This window comes from Oncorhynchus kisutch, unplaced genomic scaffold, assembly GCF_002021735.2.
Source record: "Oncorhynchus kisutch isolate 150728-3 unplaced genomic scaffold, Okis_V2 scaffold894, whole genome shotgun sequence".
Classification (NCBI taxonomy): Eukaryota; Metazoa; Chordata; class Actinopteri; order Salmoniformes; family Salmonidae; genus Oncorhynchus; species Oncorhynchus kisutch.
The window spans coordinates 1-13,712 of NW_022262839.1; the positions used below are offsets into that span (position 1 = coordinate 1).

At 45.9% G+C, this 13,712-nt stretch overlaps 1 pseudogene; it reads left to right on the forward strand.

Moving 5' to 3' along the window:
* Positions 1–901: 901 nt before the first annotated feature.
* Positions 902–5,294, forward strand: LOC116362893 (alpha-N-acetylneuraminide alpha-2,8-sialyltransferase pseudogene; annotated as a pseudogene).
* The last annotated feature ends 8,418 nt before the right edge of the window (positions 5,295–13,712 follow it).

The window sequence follows — 13,712 nt, forward strand, 5'->3', positions numbered from 1 at the left end:
GGGTTAAGGGTTAGGTTTAGGTTTTTTTGAGTTATGGACAAATTTAGGTCCCCACAAGGAGAGAAGAACAAGTTTGTGTGTTTGAACAGAGCCTCTTTGTGTCTGTTTAGATGCTACTCTGTGCTGCTGAAATGTGTTCCCGTTTTCAGCAATGCGTTTCCTCTCAGTGGTGTTTCTGAACCACGTTGTTGCCAACACACCCCCTGCTACTTCCCATCATCTCATCTCTGTGCATTTAAAGTCTCGGGACATTATCATTGGATGTTGGCACAACCTCACTCCTGTCCTCAAGACATTTTGTTGATATTTTGAAGCTCAATCACGGTGAGGGCAGGTAGGCTGTACTGTATATTGTTTACATTTAGGTTGATTCGAAATGCAATGCAGTACAATTGAATCCCTGCCTCCACAAGCAACTACACCGAAACCTATAAACTGGCTAGATTATGTACAACACATACGGTATGACATATCCCGAGAGCACATATCCATAATACCATAGTCCAGAAATACCCATGGAATGAGGATGCCAATTCTATCTGAACTCTATAGATACTTCCAGAACCCATTTCACATGACATCCACAGTAGATTTAGCCTGGAATGCATGACCAGATCAAATAGATTTACCAAAACAATCACCCTCTGTGACCATAGTGTGTGTGTGTGTGTGTGTGTGTGTGTGTGTGTGTGTGTGTGTGTGTGGTGTGTGTGTGTGTGTGTGTGTGTGTGTGTGTGTGTGTGTGTGTGTGTGTGTGTGTGTGTGTGTGTGTGTGTGTGTGTGTGTGTGTACATCCACGTGGCTCTACTGGCATAGAGTTTAGAATTCCAAAGGCAACATTAGCATGGATAAACAGCAAGTGGTAGTTACCGTAGAAATATAATGACTTACAGATCTATAACACATTTCTAGGTGAATTTGATCAGGTCTACCATGACCTCCTCCGGTCCACTGTCATGGAACGTTGACTGGGGCTGTCCATTCTATAGGCTATATTTCTATGGTACTCACACATTCTCATCTCTATCTCTCTCTCTCCCTACTCAGGTTCCAGAACCTTCTTTGGTCGCGGAAAAGCTTTGTGGAGAGCATGAAGGCCTACGGCTCCAGCTACATTTACATGCCAGCCTTCTCCATGAAGCCGGGCACCGACCCCCTCCCTGCGGGCACACTACGCCCTTGCCGACACCTCGTCCAACCTCACCATGCTGTTTGCCAACCCCGAGTTTCTCAGGACCGTGGGAAAGTTCTGGAAGGGTCGCGGAGTGCATGCCAAGCGCCTGTCCACAGGCCTCTTCCTGGTCAGCCTGGCGCTGGGGCTGTGTGAGGAGGTGACGGCCTACGGCTTCTGGCCATTCAGCGTTGGGCTCGACGAGCAGCCCGTCAGCCACCACTACTACGATAACGTGCTGCCGTTCAGCGGGTTCCACGCCATGCCTGAGGAGTTTGGCCAGCTCTGGCAGTTGCACAAGAGCGGCACACTGCGTATGAGGGTGGGACACTGCCCACCTCGGGAAGGGGCTATATAAGACTCAAGGGACCCTCCCCTAATAAATCTTCCCTTCCTTTCGCTTACAACCCTCCAGCCCCCTGCGATCGTCCCCAGCAAACCACCTGCAAACCACCCCCTTTTCTCCACCATTAGCATGAGAATGTAACCCATGGTTACCCACCCAGCCGAGAAAACCCCCACACACCCTCTCTCTCTATCCTGCCCTCCATCCACTCTCACTATGTGTGTGTTTGTGTGCGTGCGTGTGTGTGGGAGTGCAGAGAGGAGGTCTACTAACGGTCTCAGCTGGGGCTGGAGGATTCTTTGTGTGTTGACTACTCAATGTGACATAGGGAGCAGCTGGGCCCAATGCCCCCACTGAGTCTTTGTTCAACAGAGACAGAAGGAACAATCCTAACCAAGAGGTTTTCATAGAAGTCTTAAGAGAACAGACTGAAAGACTTGAAACACAGAAGGAAAAAGGAAAGGAGGAACCAAGATGTCCTGGTACCAAGGTGTCCTGGTACCTAAATGTCCTGGTACTAGGCTATGAGTGTCCTGGTACCTAGATGTCCTGGTACCTAGATGTCCTGGTACTAGGCTATGAGTGTCCTGGTACCTAGATGTCCTGGTACTAGGCTATGAGTGTCCTGGTACCTAGATGTCCTGGTACTAGGCTATGAGTGTCCTGGTACCTAGGTGTCCTGGTACCTAGGTGTCCTGGTACCTAGATGTCCTGGTACCTAGATGTCCTGGTACCTAGATGTCCTGGTACTAGGCTATGAGTGTCCTGGTACCTAGATGTCCTGGTACTAGGCTATGAGTGTCCTGGTACCTAGATGTCCTGGTACTAGGCTATGAGTGTCCTGGTACCTAGATGTCCTGGTACTAGGCTATGAGTGTCCTGGTACATAGATGTCCTGGTACTAGGCTATGAGTGTCCTGGTACCAAGGTGTCCTGGTACTAGGCTATGAGTGTCCTGGTACCAAGGTGTCCTGGTACTAGGCTTGTATGAGAGCAGACTAAAAGGGAGAATGAAAGAGGTCTTGGTACCTTGCTCATTCGAAGGAGTTTGTTATTTTTTGTCTTGAACAAAAACACTTCATGGACATCTTAAGCAACCAATCAGCATTGAGGTTCAAAGTAGGATCCAATAGAAAAGGAGAGTGAAGCACGATATCGAGCTCCTGGAATGTTCCATTTTACAGCCAAGCTGAACAGATCCCTGTTCACTAAAAGGGAAGCCAAGAACATTGCAGTGTTTGATATATCCGTATGTTAATTTATATTTGTTAATCATGACTTTAATTATACATGTTTTTCATTTTATATAGGTTGATGTTCTACGTTGATTTAGTAATGTTACGATTGAGAGCTGAGTATGTATTGAAATCTGTTCACAAAAATCCACTGCAGAGAAAAAGATGTGAGCTTTCCAAATCATGACCTCATCTGTGTGTGTTCATCGAGAGGTTGTGGCCTTGAAGGTTCACCCCCCGTTCACGCTACGAGTGCTTATTGGTATGGTCCACTTACAAACACACTCCATTGACAAGCTACCATATCTTTCACTCTTGACTGAGTGATGACAACACTACATGTTTCTGTTCAGGTGCCGGACACCTGCTCACATTGAACTTGAACATTCATACTCTTCTTCATCACCATCGTCATCGTCCTCGCCATCATCAGTGTGCGTCTGAATGTCAGGTCAGTGGCCTGAACTTTGCTGTCCTGCATTTATTTCTAGGTGTTTTTTTTCTGTCATTCATAACAGGATTGGGATCAATTCCATTTAAACTCGGTCAATTCAGGAAGTAAACTGATATTCCAATTGAAATGGAATTGACTCCACCCTGAACCGTATACACATACAAGGGATTGAACATATGATGTGTAGTAGGTGCTAGTTCTTCTGTCCTTCTGTCATCATCACCAAACAGTTGAGACCGTGGAAGAGGGCTGGCCCTTTAGGTTTTACATGGACTCCTGTCTTGAATGTTGGTATGATTCGTTTATACGTTGTTACTGTCATTGATACTTTGGTTGTGCAAATGTGACCAGTACCATATCATGTCATGGGCCAATCTAGGTCCGCATGGGTCATGCACGGAGTCTAGCACCAACAATGAAACAACATTTTAACAACGTTTGGACTAACCTACAGGTACAGAACAGATCATGTGAATTATGAGGTTTCTTCAAACCCATATCTACTGTATAATGCAAGGTTTTTGTGCCTTCAGAATTCACCAAGGCAAAGGGAAATGCTAGACATTACTGTATGCTATCTTTAGAATGACATGTTCCCTTGTCCCCCTTTTGAAGCTGATTTCCACAATCACAATGTGACACTGCGATGTCATAGAATAATATAGTACTACAGTAGAGAGGAGCATGTAGGGAGGTGGTAATACAGTAGTATGAATTACTTGAGCCATTTGAATGTTTGAAGTATTTCAAGTGTGCATCTGAAATGGCACCCTAATCCCTATGTAGTGTATTACTTGTGACCATAACCCATAGGGTGCACTATATCGGGAATAGGGTACCATTTCTGACGATACCAAGTCAAAATGACCCCCTTGACCTCTATATGAAAACCATGTGACTAAGGAAACAAGTCCAGAGTCTTAGATTGAGCTGGTTGTTGTTGGACCAAGTCAGTTAATGATAAGCCAAACCTGTTTAAAGTCTCTTCATTGCCAGTCTTGATGAAAACTTGTGCTCTCTTCCAACCAGGAATTGAACTGTTGATCATTTTTAAAAACGAATGTGATTAAATTGATGACACGTATTTGCACCTTCGGGCCCACTTTATTTGGATAGACTGGATAGTCCATCTGTAGATGGTCTTAATTACTATCAACAAACTATCTGTTGAGAAGCAACTGATTGCTAAGGTTAGGGTAAAGGTTAGGGCTAGGGTAAGGCTTAGTAGATAGTTAGTTGACATGTTATCCAAATAAAGTGTTCTCACCGTCTGGTTCCTCTGCCCAGTATTGTGAATGAGAAATCTTTTACTGTGTCTTTGCAGTAAGCATGACTGTGACTCTGTATGTGTTTTGGGGTTCTGACTTTCAAACGCATTCTGTCCATTATTTTGTGAAGCACCATATTGGGTTGATTATGCCCAAAAGGAAATAGCGCAAATTGTACCTCAATATCGGTTTTGCTGGCAATCCCTTTTAGCCTTAGTATGGGTACCAGTCATTTGCCAAAGGACAGAAGTGGCAAGGAGTGGAATGTTAGCTAAACATACTGGTACTCAGTCTATATTAGCCTACTCTGGGGTTGAATTGTGACGTAATGCAAACACAATGTGACGTTCTCAGCTACACAGTGTGTGAGTGTGTGTGAGCGAATCCTACTTCCTGTGTCATGAATAAGATGACATCTAGTTAACGAGGGCTTCTGCACAGTGGTACTTTGAATCTTTCCTACGTATATGTAGATGTGTTTTTAGTGTATGCCATTACCAGGTTCATTTGGACAATAGATATAAATGTGTTTTCTTTGCTTTGCCTTGAATTTGTTTTGGAAAAATACTTTGGAAATGAAAAAAGCAGTGAGGTTTTTACATTATTAAACTGTTAATGTGTATTCAAACCTTGTGTCAATCACCTTACGTCAGCTCAATGCTGTTTCTGGCGAGAGTACCCTGCCTGAGCATGTTCGAATACAGGAAGTCAAAATGAAGGACTGAAATGTGTTGCCTGGACTATGCCAAGAAAATCATTGCATCCAAATAAGAGGTAAACACTGGTATCCAATAAAGGTCATAATATTGAAGCACTACCACTCTTGTGTTTTGTTTCCATCTTCTTTGTTCTCAAATGATTCCATTGTCTTTTAATTCAAAGGGGCTATGGTCCCCTTCACTTACAGATGGGCAACATCTGTTATTGTAGCTAATGGGCATTAGTTAACCAGCACATTTAATTGATTGATGAAACGCAGATGGGTGCCGTTAACCCATTGTGCCTCAGAAAGCCTATTGTAGTATAGCCTTGTACAAACCATCCTGATCTCGTGAGCTTACTACAAGGATAGCAAAACAGAATGGAAACTCGCAAGATCAAGATGGTTCGTACGAGGATAATTGTGATTGGGCCTGCTGTTCAACTCAAGGCAAGCCTATGGGAGAGGGGCTTGTACAACTACTAACCTGTTTTGCAAAGGATCTTTTCATTTGCCTTGTCATTGCAGGATATGGGTAATTCCATGTAACTGAATTACCGTGAGACTCTGACGTTTCACTTTAGAATGTAGTATGCCAAACAAAAAACATGGATTTCAACAAACCAACTCTGCACAATGATGACTTTCAACAATTCACACAGAACATTAAAAAAATATGATTCTGTTACCAAACATTTCTTCCAGTAAATGTGTTTTGTCAAATTCTCAGTGGAAATTGTAAAAACTAGTCCTTGTACATAGAGTTGTATGGTTTGTTAAACATTGAAATCAATATGTTTTGTTTGTTATACATTTTAAAGTGAAAAATCTGAGTCTCAGCGTAATTCCGTTACCATGGAATTATTGCCCATATGTAATCTTGTCCACCAGCTGGCTCTCTCTCTGTTTAACCTATGGAGTAGCAATTGAGCCTGGGGACGAAGTTATGTGATATGCCAGAGATGAACCACAAATCGATGTCCCTCAGGTGCTTCTGCGTTTTGTTTTGCCGGATGTCTAGCCCGGATTTTCTGTACTTGAAACACTTGTGCTTTGCTTTTCAACTCGCTAAAAGCTAGCTAGTTGGAGTCTGTGTTTACTTCTGTTTGTACCACCTCACGGTAAAGCAACGCACGAGTGGAAAATATTGAAGGCATGCAGTACACAGAATGCACCGCAGCTTAGTGCGGAACCCCCAAAGTAGGGTTGCGGACTGCTCCTTTAAAAATGAACAACTTCCGCTGAAATGCAAAGAGTTTGATGCATCTGGTGCACATGAGGTGTCAGGCACAAGAACTTATGTGAACTCAGAAAGCAGGTATCGGTGACATTACATTAACTTCCCGTTGTACTGATTGCATGTGTGTTTATAATGCATAAGGAGATAACTCTGATGGTGGTCAAGTTCAGAAAATGTATTTAATATGCAGACATTGCTCCTCCTCCTAGTTCGCCCCATTTCAGTTTCAGTGTAGAGAATCATTTTATCATCTAAATCTCTGTGAAATATATTTAGCATTATCAAAAATATTGTATTTTCAGCTGGTGTACAAAACCGACAGTAAAAGGTGCTAAAAAATGAAACTTAATAACAGGAAGCATAAAAGGAAACTTAAGAACAGGAAGCATAAAATGTAGCACATAGAACAGCTTTACCACTTCTTAGACTTTCTTTCTATGAGAATGACAGCCAGTTATCTTCAGTTTATTGGCAATTTCTCGCATGGAATAGCCTTCATTTCTCAGAACAAGAATAGACTGACAAGTTTCAGAAGAAAGGTTTTTGTTTCTGGCCATTTTGAGCCTGTAATCGAACCCACAAATGCTGATGCTCCAGATACTCAACTAGTCTAAAGAAGGCCCGTTTTATTGCTTCTTTAATCAGAACAACAGTTTTCAGCTGTGCTAACATAATTTCAAAAGGGTTTTATAATGATCAATTAGCCTTTTAAAATGATAAACTTAGCTAACACTATGTGCTATTTGAACACAGGAGTGATGGTTGCTGATAATGGGCCTCTGTACGCCTATGTAGATATTCCATTAAAAATCAGACGTTTCCAGCTACAATAGTCATTTACAACATTAACAATGTCTACACTCTATTTCTGATCAATTTGATGTTCTTTTAAAGGGGGAAAAAGGATTTTCTTTTAAAAACAATGAACTTCTTCCTAAGTGACCCCAAACTTTTGAACGGTAGTGTATTTGTCCAGGTGTGTTAGGGGTTACAACAGGGTAATTGTGTTTTATAGTATGAATAATGGAGGTGCTGTAGAGTGGTGGCTCAGCCTCTGAAACTTCGATTAACACAGTCAAAGTGGCCTAGTTCCTTGGCCCATGCATTTTGGACCATGTGTCAGCAAAAACTCCCCAGCTGCTCTTCTGTCCCAGATGCAGACATTTCAGCATCACAGGGTTATTTTTATGATCAAGGCTGTCATTTGTAAGTCTGGAGAAAGAGAGAGAAGGAGAGAGAGAGAAAGGGAGAGAGAGAAAGAGAGAGAAGGAGAGAGAGACAGTCTTACAGGAGTGGAGAATAGGGGATATGGAGAAAGATATGTGTTATTAGATGACAGGTGTTTATCCGTGCACAAACAGTCATTTTGTGTGTGTGTGTGTGTGTGTGTGTGTGTGTGTGTGTGTGTGTGTGTGTGTGTGTGTGTGTGCACAGTACCGGTGGGCATGAGGAAATGTTTATCTTTTATATGCACTGATTCCTAAACCAAGGATCCGTAAACCACCTGACATTATCACTTATGGTTTACGGTTGCAGATAAGACTTGGATTTACAGTTACTGGAACAGCATTATCGTTTCATACTTTATCTGCAACTTGAATGTGTTTTACTGTTTGCCATCATTTCCTAGCGTGACCTTACTGCTGGATGGTAATCTGATGGAGATCTAACGTTTATGAAACATGATATTATCCCAGATAATACCAGAGGAAAGCTTTAAAAGCCACCAGGAAATGGATTTCAGCACCTACACACTGACTAACACGCACGAAGACATGCACGAACACATACGCACACCCACCCACACTGCTTTCAGAGTGAGCATATCATTTGCAGGAGAGAAATCATTGCAATTTTCACACTGCTGTTTATTCTTGTTTTAGTTAACCAAACTCTCTGCAGCACACTGATCTGCCCTGAGGTGGGATTTATTCTACAATTCTTCATATGATTCTCCACTCTCTCTCCCTCTCATTCTCTCTCTCATCTGCTGCATTCGTCTCCCACTCACTCCTTAGTCATGGACCTCTATTCATCTTTCCTGCTCTCCTGTAAACCCCTTTCTTCATTTTTAGAGGGATGCTCGCCTCAGAGGATGAGCTGTAAATAAATTCAGCTCCAGAATGTTAATAGAAATAGGTTGAAAGAAGAGCCGCTACCTTGATCTGTATCCAAGCCTCTGGAGTAGACAGACGTATTGAGCAGAACAGATACTCATGTCAATGTTTGCAGATGTTGTTTGTTGATGTCTGTACTGACGTGGGACTGTCCTACAGCTATCTATTTTGTCTGGTGTTTTACGCAGTATCCACTGTATAGACCAGTGTTTCCCAGCCCAACCCTGGTCCTCCAGTACCACCAAAAGCCCAACCCTGGTCCTCCATTACCCCCAACAGTACACATTGTTATTGGAACCCTTGACAAGCACACCTGATTCAACGTATCAACTAATCATCAAGCCCTCAATAATTTGAAATGAGGTGTGTTGGTCAAGGGCTACAACAAAACTGTGTACTGTCAGGGGTACCGGAGGACCAGGGTTGGGCTGTTGGGGGTACTGGAGGACCAGGGATGGGCTGTTGGGGGTACCGGAGGACCAGGGTTGGGCTGTTGGGGGTACCGGAGGACCAGGGTTGGGCTGTTGGGGGTACTGGAGGACCAGGGTTGGGCTGTTGGGGGTACTGGGGGACCAGGGTTGGGCTGTTGGGGGTACTGGAGGACCAGGGTTGGGCTGTTAGGGGTAATGGAGGACCAGGGTTGGCCTGTTGGGGGTACTGGAGAACCAGGGTTGGGCTGTTGGGGGTACTGGAGGACCAGGGTTGGGCTGTTGGGGGTAATGGAGGACTAGGGTTGGGCTGTTGGGGCTACTGGAGGACCAGGGTTGGGCTGTTGGGGGTACTGGAGGACCAGGGTTGACCTGTTGGTGGTAATAGAGGACCAGGTTTGGGCTGTTGGTGGTAATGGAGGACCAGGGTTGGGCTGTTGGGGGTACAGGAGGACCAGGGTTGGAAAACACTGGTGTAGACAACCGTTCCAGCCAGGGATGTGAGTGAGTGTGGGATTGGATAGTAAGATCTTTAAGCAATGTTGTGCTGCTATTTTTATTGACTTGGCCAAAGCTTTTGATATGGTAGACCATTCCATTCTTGTGGGCCGGCTAAGGAGTGTGGGTGTCTCTGAGGGGTCTTTGGCATGGTTTGCTCTCTCAAAGAGTACAGTGTATAAAGTCAGAACATCTGCTGTCTCTGCCTGTCACCAAGGGAGTACTACAAGGCTTCTCAATTTACATCAACAACAAAGCTCATGTAGTACAAAGCTCTCTCATCCATTTATATGCAGATGATACAGTCTTATACTCAGCTGGCCCCTCCACTGATTTTATGTTAAACGCTCTACAACAAAGCTTTCTTAGTGTCCAACAAGCTTTCTCAACCCTGAACACCTCCAAAACAAAGGTCCTGTGGTTCAGTAAGAAGAATGCCCCTCTCCCCACAGGTGTGTTTACTACCTCTGATGGTTTTGAGCTTGAGGTAGTCACCTCATACAAGTATGTGGGAGTATGGCTAGACGGTACACTGTCCTTCTCTGGCACATATCAAAGCTGCAGGCTTTGTCCGGGAGGGCTCTCACCTGGGCTACTGTTGTGTGAGAACAACAGCCGGCCATATGCCCCGTTCTCCAGGAAAGAGGGCGCCTGGAAGCTAATCCAGCTTCGGCAGGACTCCTGCAGTGATTTCCACACGTTGGCAGCAGAGAGTGCTTGGAACCAAGAGGCACTGTTCGATATATTCCTGCACGGCATCTCGGAGGGGGTCAAGGACGAGGTTGCAGCCCGGGAGTTACCTACAGAGCTCGATTCCCTCATCGCTTTGACCATCCGTATCGATGGCCAATTATGGGAAGAATGGAGGGAGAGGAAATTGGATTTCGCTCACACGCCCAGGAATCCAACCTTGCCTCCAAGTCATCCCGGAAATTCCCGACGGTCTTCTTACCGAGAGATCCCGAGGCTTCCCAACCTGCCCCGAGGGCTGCCGAAGATGGCCAAGTCACCGCTTCCTGAGCCTATACCACTAGGCAGAGCTGGGCTGCCGAAGGTGGCCAAGTCACCGCTTCCTGAGCCTATGCCACTAGGCAGAGCTGGGCTGCCGAAGATGGCCAAGTCACCGCTTCCTGAGCCTATGCCACTAGGCAGAGCTGGGCTGCCGAAGATGGCCAAGTCACCGCTTCCTGAGCCTATGCCACTAGGCAGAGCTGGGCTGCCGAAGATGGCCATGTCACCGCTTCCTGAGCCTATGCCACTAGGCAGAGCTGGGCTGCCGAAGATGGCCAAGTCATCTCTTCCTGAGCCTATGCCACTAGGCAGAGCTGGGCTGCCGAAGATGGCCAAGTCACCACTTCCTGAGCCTATGCCACTAGGCAGAGCTGGGCTGCCGAAGATGGCCAAGTCACCACTTCCTGAGCCTATGCCACTAGGCAGAGCTGGGCTGCCGAAGATGGCCAAATCACCACTTCCTGAGCCTATGCCACTAGGCAGAGCTGGGCTGCCGAAGATGGCCAAGTCACCACTTCCTGAGCCTATGCCACTAGGCAGAGCTGGACTGTCGCCAGTGGAACGGCAATACAAGATCGACGTGAAGAGTTGTCTGTATTGCGGGACTCTTGGTAATTTTGTGTCCTCTTGTCCTGGTAAAAAACCAGGCTCACCGGTAGGAGCGAGTACTCTGGTGGGCCACATGGAGAACGTTCCTGCTTCCCTTAATCACACCCCTTTTCATGCCATTCTGCTGTGGGGAGACCAGTCCAAATCTCTCTGTGTCTCATTGACTCTGGGACTGATGAGAGCTTTTTGGACACTACGCTGACATCCGAGCTGAACAGCCCCACTCAGCCTCTCTCCATTCCCAAGAATGTTAGAGCGCTGGACGGGCGCTCTATAGGCAGAGTCACCCACAACACCACTCCCATCAACCTACGTGTGTCAGGAAACCACAGTGAGGCTGTTCAGTTCCTGCTCATCAAGTCCTCTCAGATTCCCGTGGTATTGGGATTCTCCTTGCCTGTTCTGCCACGCCCATTGCCTGAATTCAGCACAAGCTGCCTCGGGATGTCTTCCTGGGGGCTCGGAAGGTGGTCTGACCCCTCCGCCATTCCCACGGAGTACCAGGACCTCCGGGAAGTGTTCAGCAAGGCCCGGCCCACTTCGCTCCGCCGCACCGGCGTTATGACTGCGGGATAGACCTTCTCCCTAGCATGACTCCGCCCCGGGGACGACTGTACTCTCTGCACAGGGTTCTTCTTTGTGGAGAAGAAGGGCAAGACCCTGCATCCATGCATCGACTACCGGGGTCTTATCGACATAATGGAGAAGAACCAGTACCTGCTACCACTCATCTCCTCGGCCTTCGAGCCGCGCAAGGGGGCCACCATGTTGTCCAAGCTGGATCTACAGAACGCCTACCACCTGGTGGAGATACGGGAAGCGGACGAGTGGAATACCGCATTCAACACGGCCAGCAGTCACTACGAGTATCTGGTTCGACCTCGGGCAGGGGGTTCCAGTACCTGGTTGACTGGGAGGGTTATGGCCTGGAGGAGAGGTGCTGGGTCCTCGCCAGGGACATCCTGGACCTAGGCCTCATTGCGGATTTTCAACGCCGACACCCCGGTCAACCAGGTATGCGCCCAGGTAGGACGCCTTGTGGCGCCCCTTGGGGGGGGGGGGGTACTGTCACACCCTGATCTGTTTCACCTGTCTTTGTGGTTGTCTCCACCCTCCTCCAGGTGTCGCCCATTTTCCCCATTATCCCCTGTGTGTTTATACCTGTGTTCTCTGTTTGTCTTGTGAGGGAAATGTTCTGTTAAACCCTACTCATGCTTGTGTAGTAAATAATCCTTCTTTAAGCCTGGCATTGGGCTTGAGATAGTTTCTTTAACCAACTCATATAAGATAAGAAAAGTGTGTGTGCGCATTGAGAGAGGCCTGTTCTAACTGTTCTGTGTGTGTAGAGGGACCCATGATGCCTGGGCCCTCAGCCAACTTTATGACAGAAACTGACTGGTTCCTCTTGATCCTAGACAGAGTAAAGGTTATATCCTGAACACCAGTAACAGAGACAATATTCTGTTTTGTAGCCTGTTTCTGGGGAAAGATTGTGGTGGAGAACAAAGTAACAAAGATAATTAAGATGTCTTATCTGCAGAATATGCTTATGATTGGACTTTTGAACTCTTGCCATTAGAATGTCTCCTTTTGTACTCTGGTGTTGGCAGCTGCACTTTCTGGGGAAGTGGGGAACCATTCACTTGTCTCCACAGTGTGCATCAGTCACCTCCTCCTAGGGGGAGATTTTTTTCTCCCCTAGTTCAAGGTGGAAACTAAGTAACAACAAATGTCATAAGTTCTTAGTACTGAACAAAGCAACAAGTTCTTTGTAATTGGGGCCGAAGGTCTGGCACAGGATGTGTGGGCCTGGTGTTTGGAACCATTGTACGTCATCTATGAGGTTGCACCTATACTGACCTATCCTGAGATAGTACAGTGCCTTGCTAAAGTATTCGGCCCCCTTGAACTTTGCGACCTTTTGCCACATTTCAGGCTTCAAACATAAAGATTTAAAACTGTATTTTTTTGTGAAGAATCAACAACAAGTGGGACACAATCATGAAGTGGAACGACATTTATTGGTTATTTCATTTTATTTTTTAACAAATCAAAAACTGAAAAATTGGGCGTGCAAAATTATTCAGCCCCCTTAAGCTAATACTTTGTAGCGCCACCTTTTGCTGTGATTACAGCTGTAAGTCGCTTGGGGTATGTCTCTATCAGTTTTGCACATCGAGAGACTGAAATTTTTTCCCATTCCTCCTTGCAAAACAGCTCGAGCTCAGTGAGGTTGGATGGAGAGCATTTGTGAACAGCAGTTTTCAGTTCTTTCCACAGATTCTCGATTGGATTCAGGTCTGGACTTTGACTTGGCCATTCTAACACCTGGATATGTTTATTTTTGAACCATTCCATTGTAGATTTTGCTTTATGTTTTGGATCATTGTCTTGTTGGAAGACAAATCTCCGTCCCAGTCTCAGGTTTTTGCAGACTCCATCAGGTTTTCTTCCAGAATGGTCCTGTATTTGGCTCCATCCATCTTCCCATCAATTTTAACCATCTTCCCTGTCCCTGCTGAAGAAAAGCAGGCCCAAACCATGATGCTGCCACCACCATGTTTGACAGTGGGGATGGGGTGTTCAGGGTGATGAGCTGTGTTGCTTTTACGCCAAACATAACGTTTTGCATTGT